Raw genomic sequence first — 26480 nt, forward strand, 5'->3', positions numbered from 1 at the left:
ACTAACAAGGACACACATCCTTATGGCGGCTGGGGAACAACGGATCCCCTGGGGAACTGATGTGAGGCCACAGGACAGAGTCCAGGATACGGGTAAGCCCTGTTCCAGCTGTGTGCTCTGGTACATGCACGCCCATGTCTGTGGTAGGCAGCTTACAGCAGCGCAGAGGGGAGGGGAGGGGAGGGAGGGGGCAGAGACAGGGGTGGGGGGAGAAGTGAAGGGAGAGGGAGCATGGGGGAGAGGAAGGGAGGGGAGGGGATAAAGAAGGGAGGAGGGGAGGGAGGGTGTGTAGGGGGAGGGGGAGAGAGGAGGGGATAAAGAAAGGGGGAGGAGAAGGGAGGGAGTGCAGGGGGAGGGGTATTGGCGGGGAGGGAGGAGGGGGGGGCGCCAGGAAGGGGTGGGAGTCTGAGAGCAGCACACCACTACAGCAAATGGAGAACCGAGGGGTTCCCCGGTCACAACGGGAAACCACTCAGTAACCGAACTACAACAGCAAGTTGCAAATACACAAAATGGGACTCCATTTACACCAAATTCAGAGACAGGTGAAACTAAGCTTCTAGCAGCAGAGACACACAGCTGGAGCCCAGTGTCAGCGGGGTGGCAATAGGCTTCCCTGAAGGAGGAGCTGAAGGGCCCTGTAGGGTCCTGTGACCAGAGGAGGGGTGGGGCCTGGAGGGAGGGGAGGGGCCTGAGGTCCTCAGGGTTCTCAGTCTGGTCCAAGCACCTCACGACCATGGTTGCAGACCCATGACCTGGGTCTCCAGCCCTCTGAGCCCAGCAGCATCCCCGCCAGTGCTCGGGATGATATCCACACCAGCTACCTTTCTTCCAACCCTGGACCAAACACAGTACAGAACAGGCATAATATGCCAGGCAGGATTCCCCGGGGGGCACCGTGAGAGGGGCCAGCTGTGACCGACCGTGTGCCCAACACCACTGGTTGGACCATCGGGGAAGCCACCTCACACCTGTCAGAATGGCTTTTACCAAGGAGACAAGAGATAACAGGTGTTGGCTGGCCGTGGAGAAGGGGGACCTCTGTGCACGGTTGGTGGGAATGCCCACCGGTGCAGCCACTGTGGACATCAGTGTGGAGCGTCCTCAAAGAACCAAAAAGGAAACTAGCCTAGAATCCAGCTATGCTACTCCTGTGAACGGACCTAAAGAAAGAACAGCAACTCAAAGAGATCTGTGTGCCCCACGCTCACAGGGGCGTCGTTTACAACAGCCAAGACCTGGAACAGCCCAAGTGTCCACTGATGGAGGAGACGGGGGAGTGGGTAAAGGTGGGTGGACACACGGCGGGCTGTCGCTCATGAAAATGGAGGAACCCCGCCATCTGCAACCAGGGGGTGGAGCCCAAGGGGCACCAGGCTCAGTGAAATATGTCGGAGGAAGACAAGTACTGCATTTGGTCACTTGTATGTGGAATCTAAAAGCTCTGAGCTCAGAGACAGAGGGAGCAGAATGGCAGCTTCCGGGGGGCGGGGTGGGGACTGTTGTTCAAGGGTACGAACTTCCAGTGAGAAGGCGAAGTTCTGGGGCCCTAAGGTGCAGAGAGACGGCCACAGACACGACCCTGGGTTACACATTGGAAGACTGGTTCTCACCACGAGACAGAACTGGTAACTATGTGACATGACGTGTGGTAACTAACCTCACTGTGACCACTCCCGGCACATGCCTCTGTCGAACCATCACCACATGCACCTTCCCCTCATGCAGTGGCCATGTGTCCACTGTGTCTCAGTACAGCATGGGGGAGAGGGCAGCCATGGGAGATGGTGACAAAGGCGAACCTCTGAAAGGAGCTAGGAGCCCCTATTGCCAAGGTCTAGAGAAGACAGGTCTACACCAGCGAGCCGGCACCGGAGGGTCAGGGCCGGACCACCAGCATGCGGGGGCCCCACAAGGCAGCACCGATAAGACCCGGGATGTGGCCCGGCAGGTGAGTGCACGCCTGTGTGCAGGTGTGTGTGCCCACGGGCCTCCCCGCCCTGCTCCCACGGGGAAGAAGTGGGAGGGAGGGCAGTGAGCCGGGAGCGGCCCCCTTCCCTGTGGCCCCGGGTGGGGCAGGAGGAGAGGGAGGCTGAGTGTGTGCGCGGACAGGACTGGGCCCAGGAAACAAAATGACCAAACACGACAATTTCGGGGTCAGAATAAAGTGTCACCAAGGCACCCTCCGCTCCGTCCAGCAAGGGTCCAGGGAGCGGGGGCAGGAGGGGGCAGGAGGGCTCAGGAGGAAAGCCCAGCTCCCTGGGTGTGAGCGGCGGACTTGGCGATGGTCACCTTGTAAAACCATCGTGAATCCTGAGAGGAAACACAAAACTCAGTGTGTGTGCCAGTCAGGGCACCAGTTCATGCCAGAGCCAGGATGGGACACGCGTGTTGTAACTTCCGGGGGAAATTCACCGCAATCACCCAGCAGGCCATAAAGGACCACTAACCCACTGGACCAGGACCCTGTGACCAGAAGGAGTGACCTTCTGGAAGGATCCTACCTGGAAAATAAAACTCCTGGAGTCTGAGTGGCTGGGAGGGGGGTCACCGCAGGAGCCTTCCTGAGGAAGGGGTGAGCCCTCGAAACCCCTATTCAGCTGGTTCTGAGAACAGGAGGGGCCACGGTCCCACTGCAGACACGCAGGGCAGAGCCACTCAGGGGACCCCGGGCGCTGGCTTCCTCACGTCCTGTCTATGTCACCAGACTCGGGTCCAGCCCTGCACCCCCCCCCCCCCAGCTGAGCTCTGGAGAAATCTCTTGGGGGCATCAGCCTGTGCATCATCTCAAGGGCCAAGCCAGCCTCTAAGTCAGAAAGATTCATGTGGGAAACAGGCATTCAGGTGGAAAGCAGTGAACAGTCTCAAGGAACCACTTTTTACTGTCACTTGTTGCCTTTCTCCACTGAGGCTGCTGGGAGCGAGCACCGCAGACGCTGATGTCTCACGGCCCCAGAGCCTGCAAATCCAGGATCAAGGCGCCTGCACGGTCAGGTTCCCGGGTTCCGGTGAGGTCCGCTTTCTGGGGCCGTCCCGCTGTGTGCTCACGTGGGGGCAGACGAGGGAGTGCTCCGGGGTCTCCATCACGTGGACACCGGGGTCACTGGGGGGCTCTACCCTCGCCCTATACATCTCCAGACACCATCTCCTTGGGGGTTTGGATTTCCGCATGTGGACTTGGGGGACATGACGTTGAGAACACATCAGTGCCTATAGACACTTTGTTCCGATGACAATGAAACTACCTGAAACTCCTTCAGAAGCACTGTCACATGTGTCACCGGGGCACATGTGGAGGGCAGGGAGGCTGGGAGACTCAGACTCCCCGTGAGGAGAAGGAGAAGGGGAGCAGAGACAACTGGACCATCGCTGGGGCTCTGCAGAAGCAGCCCACGGGCCCTCGCCACGTTACCCCAAACAGCAGTGGGCTCCTCAGGGGGTCCCCACCCCAGCTGTCACCACAGTGTGCACAGAAGAGCCAGCAAACTCAAGCCCGAGGTGACCGAGAAAGCACCACAGAGAGCAGGATGAGGGACATCCTTCTCCTCGTCCTCAGAACCCACGGATGAGTTACCCTGAGCGGACAAGGGGACTTTGGAGGTGAGACCGGCTGAGGATCTTGAGACCGGGAGACTGTCCTGGGTCACTGGGGTGGGCTGGACGTATCCCAGGGTCCCCACGGCAGGGAAGGGATGTGCCACAGCCCCAGAGGATGGGGCGATGTGGCGCCACTGCCAAGGAACGCAGACAAGGCCCGAAAGTGGCCTCTCACGGGGCCTCAGGAGGAACCAGCCCTGCCCCCACCTTGGTCTGGGACCCCTGGTCTCCGGAGCTGGAGAATGATACGTGTGTGCCATCCAAGGCTCTGTGGTCATCTGTTATGGCGGCAAGAGGAAAGTAATGGGGCCATGTGCGCCAGCCCAGAAGCGCTTGCTGCAGAGAGGAAGCCACCCAGTGTGAGGTCTCGGGGCCCCCACAAAAGGCCGACAGCAGACGTGGGGCCCCAGATGGGCGAGCACGCACAGGCCTCCTACAAACCCCGAGGGTCAGGGGGAAGCCCCTTCCTCGTGCCCACTAATGCGTCTGCTGCCCCGACTGCCCCACGGGCTGAACATTCAACCTTCACCTGGCAGCGTGGAGACCCTCGTGATTATTCAGAAAACCCCGTAGTCTGCCTGTCTGCTCCTGACATTTGAAGTTTGATTTTACAGCCTTGACGGGGAGCGTCGTGAATAACCAGGTGGCCGCAGTGTGACGTCGTCCTGCACGGCGAGGTGTGTGCCGACACTGCATGTTCACTTGTTGGCTGCTGACGCCCCACCTGCCCGCGTCCGCGCCTGGAGAACGTTTCCGCTCTCACCGCGAGGAAACAGCGCCAAGGGGGTGAACCGACCGAAATGAGGAGAATGTGTTTAACAGCTGTGAGTTGAGGAAGCAGCGGCCGGTTTCCTTCTTCTGTCTCCTTCCGTTGTTCCGTGAGCTGCCCCGGGAGTTCCGGCAGCCTCCGGCTGCCGGGCTGCATCCCCACCCCGTGGGAGCCACCGGCTGTCCTCAGGGAGGACCAGCCCTTGGGACAGGGCCCCGGGCGAGGCAGAGCCAAGCAGGACCGCAGGCACAGGATGCTGTGGTGTCACAGGCAGACAGCAGGACGCAGAGCCGCCCCCCTCCCTGAGCGGGAGACCCGGCCACCAGTGCTGGCTGCTTCTGCACCTCGAGGGCACGAGAAGGGACAGCACAGGCATGAGACATTTCTGCCTCATAGGTAGGAAGTAAAACGGCAGCAGTGGCCTGGAGACAATCAGCCCAGCGTGTGCCTCTAAAGCAGGGGCTGTGCTGGGCCTCACCCGGGGGCCTCCCGCGACCCACCTGGGCCCAGGCCTCACAGCGCCAGCGCCACTCACTGCTTGGATTTGCCGATTTGGGTTCCTTGGTAATCATGCCTCCCGGGAAGTAGGAAAAATAAATCAATATACCCTGGCATCTGGACTCCGCTCCTACAAATACTTTCTAAGAAACCAAATGAAACCAGAGAAAAAATACCGTTGGCCTTAAGGGGACCTGGCTTCGCTCCCTCTGGGTCACGACGCAACATATGGACTCAATTCTGGCAACTGCGCTGGTTTTCTTCTCCAAAGTGTCTGGGGACGTCCTGGATATATAGATGTAAGAGGCCCCACCCAGTCGGGATGTGTGTGCATAGCCACATGCCAGCAGGGAGGACCCTGGGCCTGCAGGGTGACAGTCACATTCGGTGAGCACTGGTTTTGGTGATGGTGACACCTCCCGGAGACTCTGCCCAGCGGTGCAGCACAGGGCGTGTGTTCCGGGGTCAGTTGGTGGGTTCAGCCTGCCCCTGACTAGGTGGTGACCTTGAGAAGTGACTCAGTTTCCCCATCCATAAAACAGGGGTCACACACTGCCTATGTCATTGGTAGCGCATCAATGGTTAGAATGGTGCCTGACAAGCGGAAAACACTCGACGATTATTAGCCAGTAAACTCGGAGAGTCAGACTGTAAAATCCAGGAAGGACCCCAGAAAGAGCCCATCCCACTAACTGTGTCCCCGTGTCTCAGCCCCTGTTTGTGACTCCCCCAACCCTGGCCTGTGAGACCAGGACAGACTCGAGGTTCGCCGTTCTCACATATTTATCCCCTTACCCGATTCGTAAGGGAGCCCTTACCACGTGTCACAGGCCACGTGCCGGGGACACAACACTGACAACACACAAGACCCTCATCTCTGTGGCGCTTTGCTTCCAAGGAAGGCCAGCCTATGTGCTCCCAACAGGGTCCCCCGTCCCCACCTCTCCTTCCACCTCGGGCAGCTTTAATGTGGGGCCCCCAGCATCTGTTCTGATAGGCCCAGGTCCTGGCCACGTCCCCATTCTGAGGCCTTGAGCCAGGCGCTGGCCCGGGTCCCCATGCAGGTGACAGCAGGAAGCTGTGACAGCACAGGACCGCTTTCCTCCCCACACAGCAAACCAGCAAATACAAGCTCCTGCTGTCTGCAGATAGCGTGAACAGCATGCCCACCCTTCAAGGACCACACAGAGCACAGGAGAGGCCACCAGCCCCTTATCCCAAAGCGCAGCCCATCCTCCAAGAATGAGGCTCTGGGCCAGTCACCCCGAGGGGCACTCCCAGGCTCAGCCCATGGAGAGCAGTCATTTGGGGGAATCACCCTCCGTTCGGCCCCGAGGACGCCTGAGTTAGCAGGAAAATGAGGCAGAACACAGAGAATACAAAATAAGGGCAGGCCCACGTTTTTCCTTTGGTTTCAAGGTTTAAGTACTTTATCGAGGTATAATTGATACACAGAGATCCGCACCCATTCACTGCGGTGAGTCTGGACTTGGCAAACACCGTGAGGCGCCCCTCTACCAAGGTCACAGATGCACACTTGCCTCCGGGAGCCTCCTGGGCCTTGTGTGTGCCGGGAACAGTTCCCAGGGACAGAGGCCTCCAGGCACACAGAACGGCGTGCTTGAGGCAGGCAGTGCTGTGCAGCGGACCTCTAGAACATTCCATACGCCCGTTGGTCGTGCCCTCCCCTCCCAGCAGCCCCTGTCACCACCCGCTTTCCTGACGGTGACTGTTGGGTGCAGCTCCCAGCTGGACTGGGTGTCCACTGGTCCTTCTCTGTCTTGTCCCAGCAAGAGGTCCTCCAGGTTCATCAGGGTGGCCTCGAGTGGCAGGACTTCCTTCTGTTCTGGGGCTGGACACCTTGGTGAGGCATGGAGCGCCAAGCACCCTCGTGAGAACGTGACTGGTATGGGTGCCTGGATGTCTGTGGGATGGGGGAAGGGCCGCCTCTTCACAGAGCAGCGGCCTGGCCACCTTCCCACCTCTGGGAGGTGTTAGCAGGGGCTGCGTGGGGCGGCCCCCCGAGAACTGGCAACAAGGCCTGGCCAGCTGTGCACTTTGAGGTTTGAGACCTGGGAAATGTGTGCAGGATGGTGGGGGGTGGCCCCTCCTTCGGGGCCCTCACCTTCCCGCTGGGCGGGGAGACAAATGCGGGAAAGTTCAGGATGGACACAAACTTAAGTGGGGCCCTTGCTTATGCCAAACAGGGCACCGTTCAGAGCTGGAGAGTGTCAGGGGAGAGCACCCAAAGCCTCTGGCCCAGCTCACCCAGCCCTGCTGGGCCCTGGGGACACCGGGTCGGATGCATGGGGCTGACGCGGGGGCAGGGATCACATCAGTCCCCTGTGGCTGGACCGGGGCAGGGCGTCCAGGGGCCACGGCAGGTGAGACCTGATTTTGAACTTTGTTCATGGCTCTGCAGAGGCAGAACCCTGTGGTCAGAGCTCCCCGCCCCCTGCACACGGTGGTCATATTCTCTGAAGGAGACAGACCCGTGGCCAGAACGCCTGTAACTTCCAGGGTCCGAAGGCAACCGTCCACCACGTTCCTACAGGAAATCAGAACTGAAATGTACCTTCCAGCTCACCAGAAACGTTCCGAAAGGGGCTTGCAGCGAAGCCCGGGCACTGTCTGCTCTCGCCAAGACGGGTGCGCGGGGCGTCAGCCCAGGGCAGCCCAGGTCACCTGGACCCCCGAAGTACCAGCTGGTCTTTGTGAAAACAGCGTCTATTCCCCAAACAGGCACGTAGCTGTCGTCCCACACCCAGTGCCCGTTCTGGTCTCTGGCTGGTGGATCTGACATTTATTGGAAGGGAAACTGCTAACAATAGAGCTGCTGATGGGACGATAACGTGGCCTCTGGGGAGCCGTAGCACCGTGCAGCCCCAGCTCTGACGCAGGCAACTGTTTATGTTCTCACTCTGTGTGACTTCCGCCCAAAACAGTAAACACTAGAACACGCCAATTTATAATTAGGAAGTTGGTTTATTACTTAGTTTAGAAAATTAATAGTAACGAACTTAAATTTGATTTAATCTTACATTTTCAGATTCTTGCCCTCAGATGTGCCCCACACAATCTACAAAATACCTAAAACGGTCAGAGGGAGGCACAGTGGTTCAGGCCCTGCAGAGCGGGGGGCTGTCCTGTGCCCCAAGGACCTGGAGTCGGCATGCTGGGCACTTGAGCATTTTAGACAAAGTGGGGACCACCTCCTTGTTCCCTTACAGGGACATGGTCAGCAGGGTTCCTGTGTCATTGTGGACGTCCCCAGAAGACAACCAGGGGGCTGGGCATGTGTATGCAGCAGCTGCCACCACAGGCAGGGGCGCAGGCTGCCTGGGCAGGGGAGAGGCGGGCCTGGTGTGGGCTTACTCCACCCCTCCACCTGACGCTCCACAGGGAGGACAGGAAGGCAAAGGCAGCCCAGCTCTCACCGCGGGGTCGGTCAGTCGCCTTCTGCCTTCCTTCCCTTGGTGCTGAACGTTTAAACATGCATGATTTAACTGTAGAAATGCCATTTACTCAAGCCTTAACTTAGAGTCAGTATTTTCCAGGGCTCAACGGCAAGGTCAAATTGAGTTAACCACCTGGACAGCTCTTTACGCGTTTCCATCTGGACCTGCAAATCTGTGGCAAATAGTTTATTTTTAGCCAGTCAAGGTCAGAGCCAGCTACAGTCCTCCCACTTCAGACCTGATTCTATGAACTGTCGAGAGCCTCCCAATGTGGCATCTGTGCATGCGCTTGTCGGCGGTGCGTGAGTAGGGCTGCGGGTTATTATTATTTTTAGGTGATCGTAGCTTCCCGTGCAGTTGTAAGAAATAATCCAGAGAGATCCCACGTGCTCTTCCCTCCCGACGGTTACAACGTGCAAAACCAGGTAGATGTCACAGCGCAGATGCCAACACAGATACGGTCAACAGACAACGTCCCATCCCCGCGCGGACTCGGAGTCCCTTGACACACACACCCGCCTCCTTCCCGCTCCGCTCTGAGACCCTGGCAGCCACTGCTTTGTTCCCCACTTCCATAACTGTGTTCTAGAAACGCAATTGCGCAGACAGGCATGGTCGCAGATGCTGCCTGTTTACAGGTGGAAGGTCTGAGCCACTTTTCCAACCAGAATGGGCTCCCTTTGTACCTGTGTCGCATTTGGTCATTCTCTCCACATTTTGAGCTTTTTCATCCTGTTGGTTATGGTGATGTGTGATTAGGGATCACAGCTCGTCCAAGGCTCAGATGACGGTTAGCATCTTTTAGCAGTTAAGTATTTAATTAAGGTACGTTTTTTAGATGTAACACTCCTGCACACTTAACAGGTAGTGTAAATAGCACGTTTATATCCACTGGCAAAGTTCACTTGAGTCACTTTGCTGTGGCATCCGCCTCACCGGGACGGCGTGAGCCGGAACCGTGTGTCTGAGGCAAATCTGTCCGTGATGCTGGGGACGGGCTCTCCTCACTCAGCCTGATTCTCTGGAGATCCTTTGTGTTGCCGCAGCTAATGCTCACAGACCACGTCTGTGTGGACAGACCACAGTTTTTCCTAACTGTTCACCCATCGAAGGACATCAGGGTTCTTTCCAGTTTGGGGCTATTACAAATAAAACTAACATCAACATTCACGTGCATGAATCTGTGTAAATGTTTTCCTCTCTGGGAATAAAGTCCCAGGAGCGCACAGCTGCGTGGTTTAACAGACACCGGCAAGGCTTTCCAGAGGGGCCGTTCCTTGCTGTGGCCCCACCAGCTGTGAAGGGGGACTCTGGCTCGCCGTATCCTCCCCCGCGTGTGAGGTTGTCACTTATGATTTCAGCCATTCTGGAAGGTGCTACTGGTGTTTCGTGGTTCTATTCACACTTCTGTAAAGGCTGATGGCTTTGAGCATCCTTCTGCTTGGGGCCTGACGCCTGTCTCCCCCACCCCAGTATCTGCTCAGGCCTGCTGCCCCTGTCCTAGCTGCATTCATAGCTGTGTGTGGCAAGCTTGGAGACCCACTAGTCCTTTACCAGCTCTGTGATCTGCAAAGACTTTCTCACAGCCTGCAGTCAGTCTGTCCGCCCTCTGAACAGCGTCCTTTGCAGAGCATAAGTTTCTAATTTTGACAAAGTCTAATTTACCAATTTCTCCTTTCTTGGATCATGTTTTTGGCATCAAGTCTGAGAACTCTTTGTGTACTCCTAGACCCCAAATATTGTCTACTACGTTTCTTCTAACAGTATTATAGTTGCACACTTTGTTTAAAACTATAACCCATTTTGGGACGCCTGGGTGGCTCAGTTGGTTGAGCGTCCGACTTCGGCTTGGGTCATGATCTCACAGTCTGTGAGTTCGAGCCCCGCGTTGGGCTCTGTGCTGACAGCCCGGAGCCTGGAGCCTGCTTCAGATACTGTGTCTCCCTCTCTCTGGACCTTCCCCATTCATGCTCTGTCTGTCTGTCTGTCTGTCTCTCTCTCTCTCTCAAAAATAAACATCCAAAAAAATTTTTTTAAATCTGTAACACATTTTGAGTTAACTTTATGTAAGAGGTATGAAATTCAGATCAGTCTTTGTTTTTGCCCCGGGTCCCCAATTGCTCTGATAGCCAAATGTGTTACAAAGGCAATCTTGCCTCCATTGATTGATTTCCCATCTTTGCCAAAAGTGCGCTGGTCTCATTTGTGCAGGTCCGAGTTCCTCCTGTTCTGGCACCTGCTCCTGCACCAGCACCACACTGTCCCAGCACACGAAGCAAATCATGTCTTGACAGCAAGTGCACTGGTTCCTCCTTTTCTTTCCTCCTCGAGATTGTTGTAAGAATTTTAGCTCCTCTGACTTTCCATACAAATTTTAGGATCACGTCGCCTACATCCACAAAACAACCTTTCTGGGATTTTGCTAGGAATGCATTAATCACTGTAGCGAGAACAGACGTGCTAGGCTCAGCCTCAGACTTGTGAACACAGCGCGGCTCTCCCTTCACCGAGGTCTCTGAGTCCCCACATCCACATCTGCAGGGGCTGGCACACAGCCCTGCGCAGATTTTGTTACCTGCACAGAAGGGTTTTGTTTTTTCACTTTGAGAGAGAGAGGCAGAGAAAGTGCATGCGCAGGGGAGAGTGGCAGAGGGAGAGACAGAATCTCAAGCAGAGCCTCCCTGACCATGGGATCACATGACCTGAGCCAAATTCCAGAGTCACTTAACCAACTTCGTCACCCAGGCGCCCCCTAGTGTCTCTTTTGAGTAATTACAAGTGGTGTCGCATATATTTTTTTTTTTTCCTTTTGGTGTCCATGTGTCCGTTGACTGTGAATGTTCATCTTGTATCCTGCAGCCTTGCTACACTCACTCATCTAATTCTAGGAGAATTTCTGTAGAGTCCTTGGGATTTTATAATTAGGTAATCACTGTAAACAGGGACTGTTGGTCCCTCCCCAATCTCCACGCTACGTACTTCCTTTTCCTGACCTGCACCACAGGTTAAGAGCCATGAGCAGACACGACACTGTGTCCGGACCACATGGCCACTGCGGTTCTTGCCTTTTAACGTGACGCTGGCTGTCGGCATCTCTGTAGATATTTATTAACAAGTTAAGGAAGTTCCCCTGTATTCCTGTTTTTCTGAACGGGTGTTGAATTTTGTCAAATACTTCCGTATTGATTGAAATGATGGTCTGAGCTTTCTTCTTTGGCCCATTCTGGTGGATTCTACTGATAAATCTTGAAATACTGAACCAGCCCTTCGCACCTGCAACAAACTCACCGCGGTCATACTGAACAATTCTTTTTATCATTGCTGACCTCTACTTGCAAATATTTTGTTATGGACTTTTGTGTCCACATTCACGAGCAATACTGGTCTGCAGATTCCTTTTCTGTCTTTGTTGGGTTTGGCATCAACGTAATCCTAGCCTCATAAGACAAACCAGGAAGTGCCTCCATTTTATCTTCTGGAAGAGACAGCATAGAGTTGATGTTGGTTCTTTAAATGTGTGTTAGAATTCTTGAGTGAAACCACTCAGGTCTGGAGGTCTGTGGAGAGCTTAAAAAAATTTTTTTTAATGTTTATTTATTTTTGACAGAGAGACAGAGCATGATTGGGGGAGGGGCAGAGAGAAAGGGAGACACAGAATCCGAAGCAGGCTCCAGGCTCCAAGCTGTCAGCACAGAGCCCGACGTGGGGCCCGAGCCCATGAACCGTGAGATCATGACCTGAGCTGAGGTCGGACACTCAACCGACTGAGCCACCAGGCGCCCCTAAAACTACTAACTCAATGTCCCGAATCACCGTTGGGTGCTTCACGTGGTCTGTTTTTCTTTGTCTTCAATTTTCAGAAGTTCGACCACGAGATGTCCTGGTATGGTTCAGCAGGATTTTTCTAACTGGGGTTCTATCAACTTCTCAAATATTTGGGTTTGTGTTTTTTGCCAAATTTGGGTAGTTCTGAGTCTTGTCTCCTTGTGTGGCCCCAGCGGGGTCAGGTCAGCTGTGAGAGTCCATGTGCCCCTGAGGCTCATTTTTCTTCCAGTCTATTGTCTCCCTGTTCAGATGGGCCAAATTCCACTGCTTTATCCTCAACTTTGCAGGTTCTTGGGGTGTTGGGCCCACTGATTCAGGGTTTGACTTCAGTTATCGTATTTTTCTTTTTTTAATGTTTTATTTATTTTTGAGAGAGAGAAAGAGAGAGAGTGCAAGCGGGGAGGGGCAAAGAGAGAGGGAGACACAGAATCTGAAACAGGCTCCAGGCTCCAAGCTGTCAGCACAGAGCCCGATGTGGGGCTCAATCTCAGGACCATGAGATCGTGAGCTGAGCCAAAGTCGGACGCTTAACCAACTGAGACCCCAGGCGCCCCCAGTTACCATATTTTTCATTTCCAAATTCCCATTTTCTTCTTCGTTGCTGAGAACCTCTGTGTTTGCTTTCGGAAATCGGACCTGTGATAACTCCATGCAGCATCGTTGTGACAGCCTCGCTCACTTCTGTCACTCAGTGCTGGCACCTACTGTCCTTTCTTGGTCAGGTCGAGATTCTCCTGGGTCCTGACAGGACGATTCTTTTTTTATGGAAACATGGACATTTCTGTATTACATTAGGAGGTTCCGGATCTCACGGAAACCTTCTGCGTCAGCTGGCTTCCTCGGGCACACAGACAGCGAGGGAAGGACACCACCTCTTCACTGTAGGCGTGTGTCCAAGTCCAGACCCTGCAGGTGACACTCGAGGACTTTGCTGACATCTGAGGGGGACAACGGTCCTTGTCAGTCCTGGGAGGGGTGGACCCCTGCCCCGCCCCCTGCTAGGCCCCCCGCTAGGCCTCCTGCTAGCCAACCCCCCCCCCACCGCCCTGGCTAGGCCCCCTGGCTGGGAGGCTGTGGGGTGCTGTGTTCTCCCCACGTATCTCCACCGTCACCGTGGTGGGGTGACTGCATTGCCCTTTGGTGGCAGTGATGCCCAGACTCCGAGAGGCCTCCTCCGACGTCACCCCAGCAGGGAGTGGGGATGAGCTCCCGGCATGGCTTTCTTGTGGGTGTGGGGGCCTCGGGCAGCCGTGTGGTGGGAGGCTGGTCTCCCCAAGTCTCTGAGAACAGGCTGTGGTTTCAGCTCTTTTTTGTTTGTTTATGCCCTTTGGTGTTTCTAGGCTGCTGGTTTCTCCAGCGCCTGGTCTGGAATATTCCGGGCGAAAGGAAGCCCAGGGACCCAGCCCTGTGCCCCAGACCCTGACATCCTGGTCACCACCTCCTTCTCTTCATCTTGCAGGATTTTCTCACACATTGGGCCCAGGGTTCTCCGCTTTACTTAGAGGGAAGATCGGGGAAAATCTTCCCAGAACTGGTCTTTCCTGGGCTCAAGTCAGGTCAGGGCACCAGCATCTCCTCTGCGGCTCTGCCGGTCGGAGCTGCTGCCCACACACCTTGCTGTGGCTGAATCCATTCAGAAAGAGTCCCCGAGGCAGCCCAAGGCGGGATGTGCACCTGAGAGGACAGCCAGCAAACGTCAGCAGCACTGGGGACACGGAGCTCTGGCCTCCCCCATGTGGCCCGTTCTCGCCGAACTCAATTTGCGCAGCACGTGGCCACAGGCCTCCGAGTCAGGCAGCACTCGGGTCACAAGACACCTCGCTGGCAATGACACTCACGGGGCCATGGCTGCATCTTTTTGTACTTTGAAATTTTGGTTACTGTAGTTTTTACCCAGAAGGGAAGAAAACTGACCTTTGGGGGTACCTATTGGAAGGTCTTGGAGAGTTTTAGTTAGAACAATTAGGCTATGTAATAGAATGATGTCTTAAAATTTTTGACATTTCAAGTGAAAAACTGACAATAAAAAGGTGACTGAATTCTAGCATGAGTTGTCAAAAGCTCTAGAATTTCAACAAGTACACACAGAAAAGGGTTGAAAGTTTCAAAGAGAAATCCCCTCGAGACAGGAGACCCCAGATGACACGGGGCTCACCCATCGACGGCCTCAGGGTTTCCTGGGAAACAGCCCAAACTTTCCCACCTGTGGCCACAGGGAAGCCACTGTGGTGCCCGAGAGCCACGCTGCGTGGATGCTCCCCACTGCAGCACAGCCTTGAAAGCTAAGCGGCTGTCAGTGCCAACCCAGCCGCGCAGTTTGGGCGTATGCCCCACGAGCGTCCACCACTCGATGCCACCAGACGTCATCACTCTTACAGCCAGTATTGCTCCTTCCGTCAGCCGCTCTCCGGCCGTCTCCACGATCACCCACTCTTCCTGCTCACAAGGTGACAACCGTGCCCCGGGTTGGGACATGGTGCCCACGGCAGCCCCGTGGTCCATCGTGGCCAACCCGTCACCACGGCTTTGAACAGATCTCATGGAAAAGGTCCCAAAGATGGTGAAGCAGCCTCACTTCCTTCTGCGATAAGCCCTCTACAGAGAACTGATTTACAGGAAAGCAGAATGCAAAGTGCAGGGTTCGCACACGTGCTGCTCCAGTCCCGTGCCTGATGTGGCGCATGCGTGACCGTCCCCGAATGCCACCGTGACACAGTCAGCTAAAGGCCCTGGTTTACATTCGAGGTCACACTACCGAGTTCCGACAGATACGTGGTGTCGCACATCCACCCTGACAGTATCCCACAGAAGTCACTGCCCTAAATCCCACTAAAATGTGGCGAGCGTGTTTTAGAAGCAAAATAGCCATGGGTATTCTCTTTGATGCTAATGGGGGACCCATCACCATACATTCGTTCGCACCCACAGAATGCACAGCACCAGGAAGGGCCGTGACATAAGCCATGGATGTCGAGTAACAGGGACGTGTAGGCTCACAGATTATGACAAACGTCCCATCTGCTGGGGGACGTGATGACGGGGGAGGCTGGGGGAGGGGGGCAGAGGCAAAGGAGAACTCGGTACTTTCTGCACAATTTTTCTGTGAACCTGAAACTGCTCTAAAGATCAAATTTGTTCATTAAAAAGCAAACAGCAAGCAATGGGTTGCACCCCTCTCAGGAGAAGCAGGACTGAGTGTAAGATAAATCCTGATGCCTGAGAATTTTAAAGACAGATGTCGACCTGCAAACAGGGAGTGAGGAAGCCAGTCGCTATATGACAAGTGGGCGTCCTGAGTGCACCTCACGGTCTCTGGTGCAGAGAAGCGAAGTCTGACCAGACACCTCGGGCAGGGATCGCTCCTGTGCTCACAGCACCCTCGGGGGCAGTACAGGTGGCCAGCCATGCCAGCTCATGTGTCTCCTTCGCGAATGTTGTCTGAGCTGTTGGCGGTGGACTCTGTTCGCGGGGTGCCCTCGTCAGCACCCCCAGTGGGAGCTCCTCCGTGTCTGGGCAGCCACTCCAGGGATGGTCCCGGAGACCCTGGGACGTGCCCCCAGCTCTTGGGCTCCGATCTTGCTCCCCAACAATGGCCACACCCCCTCCGCACTTGTTTGTAAAGGGCTCCCTGTGCATCCCTGCACTTGGCAGCTCCTGGCACATAGCAGGTGCTTCCCAAATATTGGCTGTCACCAGCGTCCCTTCACCCTTCACCTCTACCTGCTGTGGAGCCCACGTTTTCAGGAGGCCTCATCTGGCCTCTCAGATGGCGATCTGCAAACAACAATACCACTGTCCTTTGGATGGTAGCTGCTACAGGAAACAGAGCCTCGAACATAACTCCAACAGACCAACGTGCAAAGATTTGAATGAAGACTATTCACTAAGGTTTAAATAAAAAAAGTTGAAATAATCGGCATGCCTGACATAGGACTGCTGATTTGAAGAGTTAGTGGAATGTGTCCAGGGACGGGCCATTCGGAGGGAAGTGACGGCAGTAAGCGCCGAGCAAGCCCTCGGCCTCTGTGGGGTCGCAGGCCACGTGTGGGCTGTGCTCCGGACGCTCGCCACCTTTTTGTGCAGAGGCGCTCAGCTTAGGAAACAGCTGTGGTGTCTCTGACCTCCGATGATGTTCTCACTGTCACCCGTCACGCCCCGTGGGTGCAGGTGCACGCTGGCCCAGGCATAGGAAGCGCAGCCCACCGGCGCACACCCTCCCTTCACCCGCAGGCCCAGCAGCTGCCGGGGAAGCAGGCACGCCGGGGCCCGGGGAGGGGGCTCTTGCATTGGCTGTTTGCTTCGCTGTCGGTGTCAGTGCCAGCTGGGCGTCTGCCTTGCTCTACCCCAGCAGGCACCCCCAGGTCCTGCTTCCGTGCACAGCTCAGCCTCATGGTCATGAGCCTGCAGCCACAGGCCCTCACCCCTCCCCAGCCTCCCTCCCAGGTCGAGGGCCTCCCCCCAGGGCCTCAGCACTGCCACAGCCCATGCCGGGCAGGGCACCAGGCGCCCTCCAGACCCTGAACAGGAACTGATTGTGAGTGTGAGCTAAGCAGCATCCAATCCACCTTCCTGGGGCCACTTCTCATCAAGTGACCTCCAGGTACCCCAGAGGACGCCTCAACGCTGACCCTGGCTCCGTGCAGAGCAGTTCACCCATGGCTGCATCCTCAGGGGCCAGATCCACGCCCGTTCAGTCCCACGTAGGGGTCTGGGGCTCCATCCAGCGGGGGCGGGTGGGGGGGGCCTGACCGCACTGACGTGTCCTGGGGCCAGCACAGCAGACGGGTCTCCGAGTCTCACACCTGTGCTCGGGGATGGGGGTGGGGGGCACACGGAGGCACTGAGGTGGGCGAGGCCTCCCCAGAGCCTTCTGAGGGGGGCCGATCGTGGGGTCCAGGCCGCGCTGGCCATATGCTAATGCCCCATCACTCAGAAGGGACACTGTTTCCACAGAAGAAAGAGTATGAAGCAGGAAGCTTCCTCTATCCAGTTGTGATATTCCTGCTCTAACCTTTAAGTGTCCAAGCAGCCCCACGTCTTGAATGAGTGTGTGGGGCACTCACTGACCAAACTGCCCGACACCCAAGGCCGACGCGGGCCGTGGATGTGGATGGAACATGCCCCCCGAGACCTGCCCAGGTGGGCCGCATAGTCAGCAGCACTCTGGGGTGACTCCATCCGCCCTCTCCTTCCCCCCTCCCTGCTCCTCACCAGGTGGAGTCCGGGGGAGGGAGGAGGGCTTTCTGTGCCACTGCCTCCCACCTCCGGAGGGATCTGCTCCCAGAGCCTGGCCCTTAGTGGCTGGCATGGCCCCAGGGTCTCCTAGACCCTGCTCTGGAAGGCGGGCTCCGCTCGGTTCCTCACCCCCCATGGCATCCCACCAGTGCGTCCCTCAGAGGCTGTGGAAACTTCCAGAAGGTGCACTCAGGCTCTCGCGGCCTAGCCCTGAGGCCCTTCCGGGACCTACCCTGCAGGCTGGGTTAGTGAGGGCACTGGGCTCCAACCCACTCCCCGATTCCACCTGACGCCTGCCCATCACACACAGAGGTTAGGGACCTGGGGCTAGAAGCTAAGGGGTGCAGAGGGGACCACGGACCCGTACCCAGAACGCACAGAGCTTCTCCGGCTAACACTGAAGACACAGACACGAGCACATGGGAGCCCGCAGCCTCACATACACACGGCCACACACGCCCGGACTGGGTTCAACTGCCGCCCCCACAGTGGATCTACCACGAAACCCGGACACACGTCTCCACACGCATGCCGGGCAGTACGTGTTCCTGACAGGACGCCTGCTGTATAACAATGTCCTAGAAACGCTGGACGATGCCACTCGACAAGGAAGAAATCAGAAGAATGAAAAACTCAAAGAAGAAATAGAGCCATAATTACTTGCTGACTTGTTTATGTAACTATGTAATTAGAATGAATTTTGGATTTCATATGGAAAAATAAAGCTACCAAGAATGGCCAGGTAAACCCTGAACGCAGCAGTGAAATGACAGGACCGTATAAAATGTTAAAACACGCCCCAGAGCCCCAGTAATTAAAGTGAGTGGTGCCAGAAACTGAAAGACAAACAGACTGATGATGCAGAACAGAAATCTCAGACACTGACTCAAACACGAATGAAATTTGACGTATTTTCATGGTGGTGTCTCCAGTACATGCCGTGAAGATAGAAAACCAATAAAAGGCGTAAGGACCACAGAAAAACGAAGGTGAACCCATACTTGAAACCATGCAACAAAATAAACCCAAATGGGTTAAAGGTTTAAGCATGAGTAAAAGTACCAGGGGTAAAAATTGGGTGAATTCCTTTAAAACCTTAGAATAACAAGGCCTTTTGAACAGTAACTCAACATCCAAAATCCGTAAGATACTGAAACTCAACTACATTTTATTTTTATTATTATTATTTTATTTTTTATTTTTTTTTTAATTTTTGAGACAGAGAGAGACAGAGCATGAACGGGGGAGGGGCAGAGAGAGAGGGAGACACAGAATTGGAAACAGGCTCCAGGCTCTGAGCCATCAGCCCAGAGCCCGACGTGGGGCTCGAACTCACGGACCATGAGATCGTGACCTGAGCTGAAGTTGGACGCTTAATTGACTGAGCCACCCAGGTGCCCCTATTATTATTATTTTAAATGTTTACTATTAATTTTAGAGAAAGAGAGAGAGACAGAGCACGAGCAGGGGAGGGGCAGAGAGAGAGGGAGACACAGAATCCGAAGCAGGATCCAGGCTCCGAGCTGTCAGCACAGAGCCCGAAGCGGGGCTCAAACCCAGGAACTGTGAGATCATGACCTGAGCCGAAGTCTGACGCTGAACCGACTGAGTCCCCCAGGAGCCCCCCGACTACATTTTAAAACTGGTAAAAAAGGAAGTCAGGCCAACGGTAACCTGAGAAAAAAGTTCTTCCAATTCCAATCACAAGGGCCAATCTCTCTCACTTGTAAAGAGCTCCTAGAAACCATTAAAAGATTAGCAGCCCAATAAGAAAATGGGCAAAGGGAAGAGGAAACAACCCTGAAACAAACAACGGGGGTTAAAGATCTCTTGTAAGCCACGTACGGGTCACACCACACGCTGAGCGGGGACCGATGCTGAGACGGGACCACAGCCTCCCCGGAGGCTCTGCAGACAGCGCTGTCGTGACAGCACCGGGCACGAGGAGCCCACAGGCAGCCGCGATTCGAGCAAAGCCGTCAGAAGCATCTGCTGCTTGCTCAGCCTCCGGGGATCTGGAATGCGCCAGCACACATACAAAGTGGCACTAACTGCAGCAGAGTTTGCAACCGTGACAAAGAGGGACGAGCCCCAGCATCTGCCAACAGAGACTGAGGGCTCACTCCTCATTGATGCGCAACTTCCGGAACACGGTGAGCGGGAAAAGCATGCACAACGGCACGTGTGGCCCGCTGCGTCTTGTCCCGGCCGGCAGGAGCTGTGTTTGCTGAGACCAGCAGGTGCGGGGCCCCGCAGGGGAGAGCGCCCATGGGTGTGGCCTTGCAGGTGCACCGGGGTCCGAGAGCGAACTCTCAGGGCATAGCTTTTACCTCATTTTGATTTTGAGCCACGAAGACGGATACTATTATTTACAAACCCAAAAAAGAAAAAGAAAAAAGGAAAGCAAGGAGGGTGGGAAAAGGAGAGGGCCCAGGCTGTTCCTCAGAGAAAAGACGAGACAAGCGGGGGCTTCAGGAAAGCTTGCACCTGGTGTGAGCACTGAACAGGGAGTCCTGGAGGCCTGTGAGCAGCAGGAAAGTAAGGTCATCAAAGCCACGGAGACAAACCCAGACACACACACACACAGACACATACAGATACACTCACACACACAGATGCACTCACACACACCCCAGACACACACACAGATGCACTCACACATTCACCACAGACACATACAGACACACACAGACACCCCAGACACACAGACACAGACACACACACACACAGATGCACTCACACACACACACCCCAGACACACACAGACACACCCCAGACACACACACAGACATATACAGACATGCTCACACATACACAGACACACTCACACACAGATGCACTTACACATACCCCACACACAGACACACACACACAGACACATACAGACACACACACAGACATGCACACTCACACACAGACGTATTCACACACGCCCCAGACACACTCACACACACTCGTATACACACACACTCACAGATGCACTCACACACAGACATACACACACACACACACACACACACACACACACACACACAGTCACACAGACACATGCAGACATGTTTCACTCTCCCAGGAAGCAGGGACCCCAACGACCACAGCCTTAAGGGCCCTGACAGGCAGTGAGTGGCCAGTGGGACCCATGGCCGCCTCTCCCTCAAGGACAAATCAGGATTCATTTTCTCACACTGGCCAGGACCCTGGGGACAGCGTCAGTGTTGGAGGCCAAGCATCTGGTAACCCGGAATGCAGGTCAGAGGAGGCGGGATGGCCCAGGAGACAGACCCGGGGGGGCGGGCAGCATGGCCACCACCCTGCGGGGGAGCCTGTCCAAAATGTACCAGGTTAGAAGGAAGCACAGTGAAGGGAAGTATGTGTACACAAACAAGAGGAGATATGAGTACGTGTACACATGTGCTTACACACACACACATACACACACACACACACACACACACACACACACACACACACTGAGGCATATGCCAAAAACCAAAGAGGAGAAAGGCGATTCTGGGGAAAGATGGGACAGGAGGAGCAGGTAGGGACAGACCCTAGACGGCTCTGGATGTGGGTCACTGGGCTCGGAAATGCACGGTTACCTTACACGGTTACAAAGCAGAGTGGAAGTGTGAGCGGCAATCACTACAAATGAAAGAGGGGATTTACTTACCTGCTTACTGGCACCACCCCACGGAAATGACTCCCAGGGACTTCAGGACCTGGTGATTCGACTGTACGTCCCTCGTGGGGCAGGCCCCGCCCCACGGCCGAAAATCAAGCCCCCCTCTCCCCTCAGCCATCGTGATCTGAGTCCGGGATGGAGTGGCTTCTGCCGTTCACACCGGCTGCTGCTGTCACTAGAAAGTGGGACTGGGGCACGGGGTCAGGAAGACAGAGATCTGGGCCCCACGTGGTCCCGAAGTTGAACTGAGAGCATCAGAAGGAATCAGTGTGTTCCAGCCAAGAGAGGGGAGAGGCTCTGGTCCATGCCAGCCGTGGACGTGCTGTGGCACATGTGTGCACGGGGATCCCACCCTCCGCACTGCCTCCTGTGGCTGAGAGGCCAGCCCTGCTCTTTCTAGACCCTCCTCCCCTGAGGCCACGCGGCAGGCAGTATGTGTGCGTTGTCCACACAGCTCGTTAGCTTCTGCGGCTAAGAACTCGGGCGCACGAGCATGTGCGTGTGGCACACTTGAAGTGCAAAGGAGTGGCATGGCCGAGTGGCGGTGGGCAGCCCCGTGCCAGGCGCTCGTCACTGCTCCTCTCTGCAAGGACACGCCCAGGATGTGGCAGCAGGCCCGGCGGACCCGGGGGGGCTCCCAAGGCCCCAAAAGGGACAATTTGATCAATACGAACAGCTGAACGTACATAGAATATCAAAGTTTCTTAGTTCTGTTAAAAACACAACACAGGCCCCAAACGGAGCAGGCGCTGGCCCGTCACCAAACAGACTTAATCACAGCTCTGACTCCCCAGCCACAGAGTGTCCTGAGCAGCACCAGCCAGTCGGTGGCCTGTCAGCCGGACCCCTAAGTGATGACCCTGCAAGAGCCCCCCGCTTTTCTTCCAGAGTAAAGTTCCTCGTCCTCCTGCTCGTAAGCGAGGTCCTCGCCTTCTACACCTGGAGCCCCTTTCCTCCGTGGACGGGCCGCTGCCCGGGCACGCAGCCAGCGAGCAAAGCCGACGAGGTCTTTTAACCATACTTGGTTCAATTTTACTTTTTAAGGGTTTCAAGTGGTATTTTTACGCCCTCCCCACTTCCCTCGGGGAGATGCCAGCAACAAATGTACCATCCTACAAACCGGTAAACAGGAGGGAAAGGACCGAGCATGTGCAGGGGGTGCCAGCTAACAAGGGCGAAGGGAGCGAGCAGACCAGGACACGGGAAGTCTGAAGAATCAGTGAATCCAAGCAATGCTCACGGCGGCCGCCTCCATCCCCAGGACGGACGAGCAGACGTCACACACCTCTAGGAAGGGCCACTGCGACTCGTCTTTAATGAAAGTGCCCTCCAGGAGGTGGTTCAGGTTCTCAGGAGCTACGGTTTCGAAGAAAAATCCGGGACAAAGACACATCAGTGCCACTCTGAGGTGCCACAGCGTGGTGCGAGGGTGTCGGGGCAGGCTGGGGTGTGGGAGGGCCGTGGCCTCGAGGGCCGACACCGGGCAGAGCCACTAGGCCTGACCCTCATCTCCAGGGGACGTCAGTCTGGCCACGCCAGGACCCCTGTCCCCACTTCCCGTGGCTTTGTGCACACTCGGGCCTTTCTCCGAGGGCCACCGGCAAAGTGCTAGGAACGTTCTCCCAGGAGACATTTCCCTTCCAAACCGTAGGGTGAGCTTGGCCTGGCAGAAGGGGCACAGACCCAGGGAGACCGGGCGGAATGGTTCCTGCAGAAGCAGCCTGTGTGGGGGACACGTCCAGGAACACGGGTCAGCGCAGGACAGGGCTGGGTCCTGACACCTGCATGCGTCCAACCTCAGGTCCTGCCTCAGGAAACCCTCTTCTCACAGAGATAACACAGCCTCTTGACACAGAAAGACAGAGGAAAACAGATTACCAATGGGTGATAAAAAACACAACTGCAAATCTCTGATCAAAAGTGCACGTGCTCTGTTTACAAAGTCGTCCTTGTGGTGCGATGTTTTGTAGCCGGGCTTCACTTAGGGCACAAGACATGGTGACTGTGTCGTCTGAGCGACCAGACAGCATCACCAAACTCTTAACACGTGACCTCGCTTTTCCCCAAACACTCACTAGCATAAATAATGACTGTCGGGAACAGCTTTGTTCATGAACCTTGGTGACAGTTTTTGATTGATTCCTTAGGTTAAACCCCTGCAGGTGGAACCTGCTGATTGAAACCAAACCATGTGAAGACTTTTATCCACACCTCAATTTGTTTTCAGTACAGCCTCCAGGGGTGGCGCCGGCCAGCTTCTCCAATTTCATCCGCGAGGACACAGACCGAAGGCTCCTTCCCACCTATCCCGGGACGGCTGCTCAGGGCCTTCTCTGCCCGCCCCAAGGGGCTCTGTCCATCCCCCCCCCCCCCCCCGGCCCCCCGCGGGCTGCCTGCTGCGCATACACACAACATCCTGCAGCCACTTCTTCCGGGCCTCTTGTCCACGTGGGTCAGGCACTTCAGGACACATTCTCGCGGACTCCACGCAGCCCAGCACTACTGGCCGCTTGACCTGGCCCGTCCGCGGACCACCCACCCTGCAGGCAGGTGCAGTAATTCCCAAATACCGCCAGGCCTCGCACACTGAAGATGAAAACAGTGGCACGGGACATGGGGAAGGAAATACTCCCTGTCCTCACACTGCCGTGTCTCGGAGGCAGGGAACCTGCCCTGCCGGGGACAACACAGTTGTGCTCGGTTGGGGAGGCCCCACACCCCCGACACTGAGCGGCCATGTCACAGAGCAGCGCTTTGCGGAACAGGTGGAACTTTTGTGGGTCTGGACAGGTGGGCAGGACGGACAGATGGGCAGGACTTTAGTCCGGACACGGGCAAGGCAACAGGGAGAAAGACCTCCTCCCCGACGGCCCTCGTCTGCGCTGGTTACGGCCCACAGACACACTTCCTCCAGAGCACTTTGGCCCCTGGATCACTGTAATCATACAACACACTACATCAAGCACAGAGGGAAACAGGAAAGCCACCAACTGTCTGCGGAAACACAACGAAATCAGTCCTGTGCTAACGGACAGCAGGAGAGCAGCTGCTGGGGGTGGGCAGTGTGCGTGGGGAGGGGGCCTCTGCGGGAACGTGGCGTGAGCTCCGGGAGACAAACCACAGGACAGCGCCTGTGAGACCACGCACAATGCCACCCGCGGTCACTAGTGGCCATTCTGCTCTCTGCGGAGCTGAGGCCCAGTGGCCACACCAGAAATCCTGGAGCTTCCTTCCTTCCCAGTACATTTTCCCGCAGCTGGGCCCCCGGCCCCCACGGACCACCCGCGCCACCTGCACAAGCCCGCGTCCTAAATGCACTAAGGCATCAGGTGAGCCGTGTGAAAGCATCGATATCCGAAGGGTTTTGCGACACATCAGCGACGCCACAATTCAACCTCATGTTGCAGGCGATAACTGTCCGCTTCACGCCCACGTCGGCGACCGCACTTAGTTGTCTCTGCCCGGTACCTATTCAGGTGTGGTATCATTAAAGACGCTACTAACCGATCAGGAGAGACAGAACTTTTTGAAAAGTAAACGCCGTGGCAACAACATTCCCAAACCGGGACAGCTCGCCCCTGCCAGTGGACCCGTCTCCCTGACGCGGCACCGCGGCGGCGACACGGAACCACTGGCAGTGACAAGTGCGTGCTCCTGCACTTCAGACAAGGGCATTCAAACCAACACACAAACTCACGAACCCTTCACAGCCATGTGTTTCCCTGCCTGACACACTGCTTGCTCAGTGCGGCCGTGAACAGTCCGGGCCAGTGCGCGACAGCCATGGTCCAGCCTCCAAGTCCACTCTGGAGCCTCAGCCCCGGACATGTGGTTACATTAGGAAGCGGTCAGCCTGTCACCCATACGCCCCGCTTCCTCCCCGCCCTTAGTCTCTCCCAGCAGGGTCCCCAGAGCTGGGGGCACAACCACCACAGGAGTCTGAGCCGTCACGGAGGCTCACTGCAGCCCCACTGAGCACGGAGAGCTAGATAACCTTCTAGCCGCGAAAGTCAGTGCTCCATGGTGTCTGCGCCCGTAACTGTGCTCTTGCTCCAGGCGGGAGCCACCTCCACCCCAAGTGCCCTTCCAGGGGTGGACACACCTGCTGATAGCCAGCACCATCCCAAGTTCCCAGAGCCCGGGGCCACGCCATCTCGGGGAGACCGCCCTGGGGGTTCTGGCTGCGGCCTCTCACTCGCCAACAGTCACCAACAAGGCAAGTGACAAAAATCAAGTTTCGAAACCTACTAAACAGAGATGCTGGCAAGGCCACCACCCGAGGATGCAACTACCCACCAGCCAGGTTCAAATGGCCGACGGTGTTCACACACGCAAGTATCTGTCACTGGGGCCACGGTTCAGGCCCACCAGGTCTGGGGTGTTTATGAGACCCTCCACCCCCACCCCGTCTGAAGGGAAATGCTCACAAGCTGCTCGCCTAGGGACGCCCGCGACACAGCTCCAGGGGGAGGCCGGGGATGCCTCCGCCCAGAGGGCCATTTGTGGCGGAGCCCAGCTAGGGCAAGGCCGAGAAAGCTCCAGATGCAGAGCAAGGAGGAGTGTTCTCCGCATTCCTAGAGGCCTGCCTGGCTCCAGTCCAGCCCCAGATGGACACTTGCCATCCGTGTCATGTTGTCCCTTGGTGGTGGGTGCAGGGCTCACCCCATCCAGTGAAAACTACTTCGGAGCGGGACAGGGAGGATCGGCAATGACTCTGTGTGGGTGAAACTCAGAGTGGAGACAGCCTCTCCCTCCCGTTAAGACCCTGGCCAGGGGAGCGAGGGAGGGCCCGGGCCTGGACGGGGGTCAGGCTGGGCGCTGAGGACAGTGGGGTCTAACCCCTTGGTCCTGCTCATCTGTCCTCCGGGCACCGGCTGCGGATTGCTGACCGGCAGGAGCTCGACCCATCGATTCAAACCACGGATCACGTGTTTTTGAGAACTGAAGCAAAGCCTGGTGACGGTCTCCTTCTGGCGCAGGTGTTTCACTGCAGACCCGAATGAACTATTCCCCTCTCACCGGAGCCAACCTCGTCTTAAACCGCTCATCTGAAGAACCGCCAGGTGGCCCGGTGAGGACCATCCTGGGAGACTGCCTGCCAGCCGTGGGCAGGTGACAATAGGCGACAGCAGGCGACAGTGATCCAAAAGAAATCAACCTGCTCCCAGGACCACAGTAGCTACGAGGAGGACGTGCGAGTCCGATCACCAGCGCGAGCTTCCGGACAGAAATAAGGCGCGATCCCCACCTGTGGGTGTGTCTGACCCCCCGGGTTGGTCTTGAACAAGCCCGATGACGTCAGGGACATCGATCTGATGGTCACCTTCTTCCTCCTCAGCCTCATCGGATCGTCTCAGGGAGGAGCAATGGTCACGTGCAGCCCTCTGGCATGGGACACATCTCCAGCAGTCAAACA

The 26480-nt window shown here is 56.2% G+C and overlaps 1 protein-coding gene across 2 annotated transcripts in view; it reads right to left on the reverse strand.

Moving 5' to 3' along the window:
* MCF2L (MCF.2 cell line derived transforming sequence like) overlaps positions 1 to 26480 on the reverse strand; it is a 127457-nt gene extending 100977 nt beyond the window's left edge. For both annotated transcript variants that reach the window (XM_058742008.1, XM_058741961.1), the window contains exon 1: positions 26313 to 26480. The gene's annotated coding sequence lies outside the window, so the exon portion shown is untranslated. The remainder of the gene's footprint in view (positions 1 to 26312) is intronic.

This window comes from Neofelis nebulosa, chromosome 1, assembly GCF_028018385.1.
Source record: "Neofelis nebulosa isolate mNeoNeb1 chromosome 1, mNeoNeb1.pri, whole genome shotgun sequence".
NCBI classification, from domain to species: Eukaryota; Metazoa; Chordata; class Mammalia; order Carnivora; family Felidae; genus Neofelis; species Neofelis nebulosa.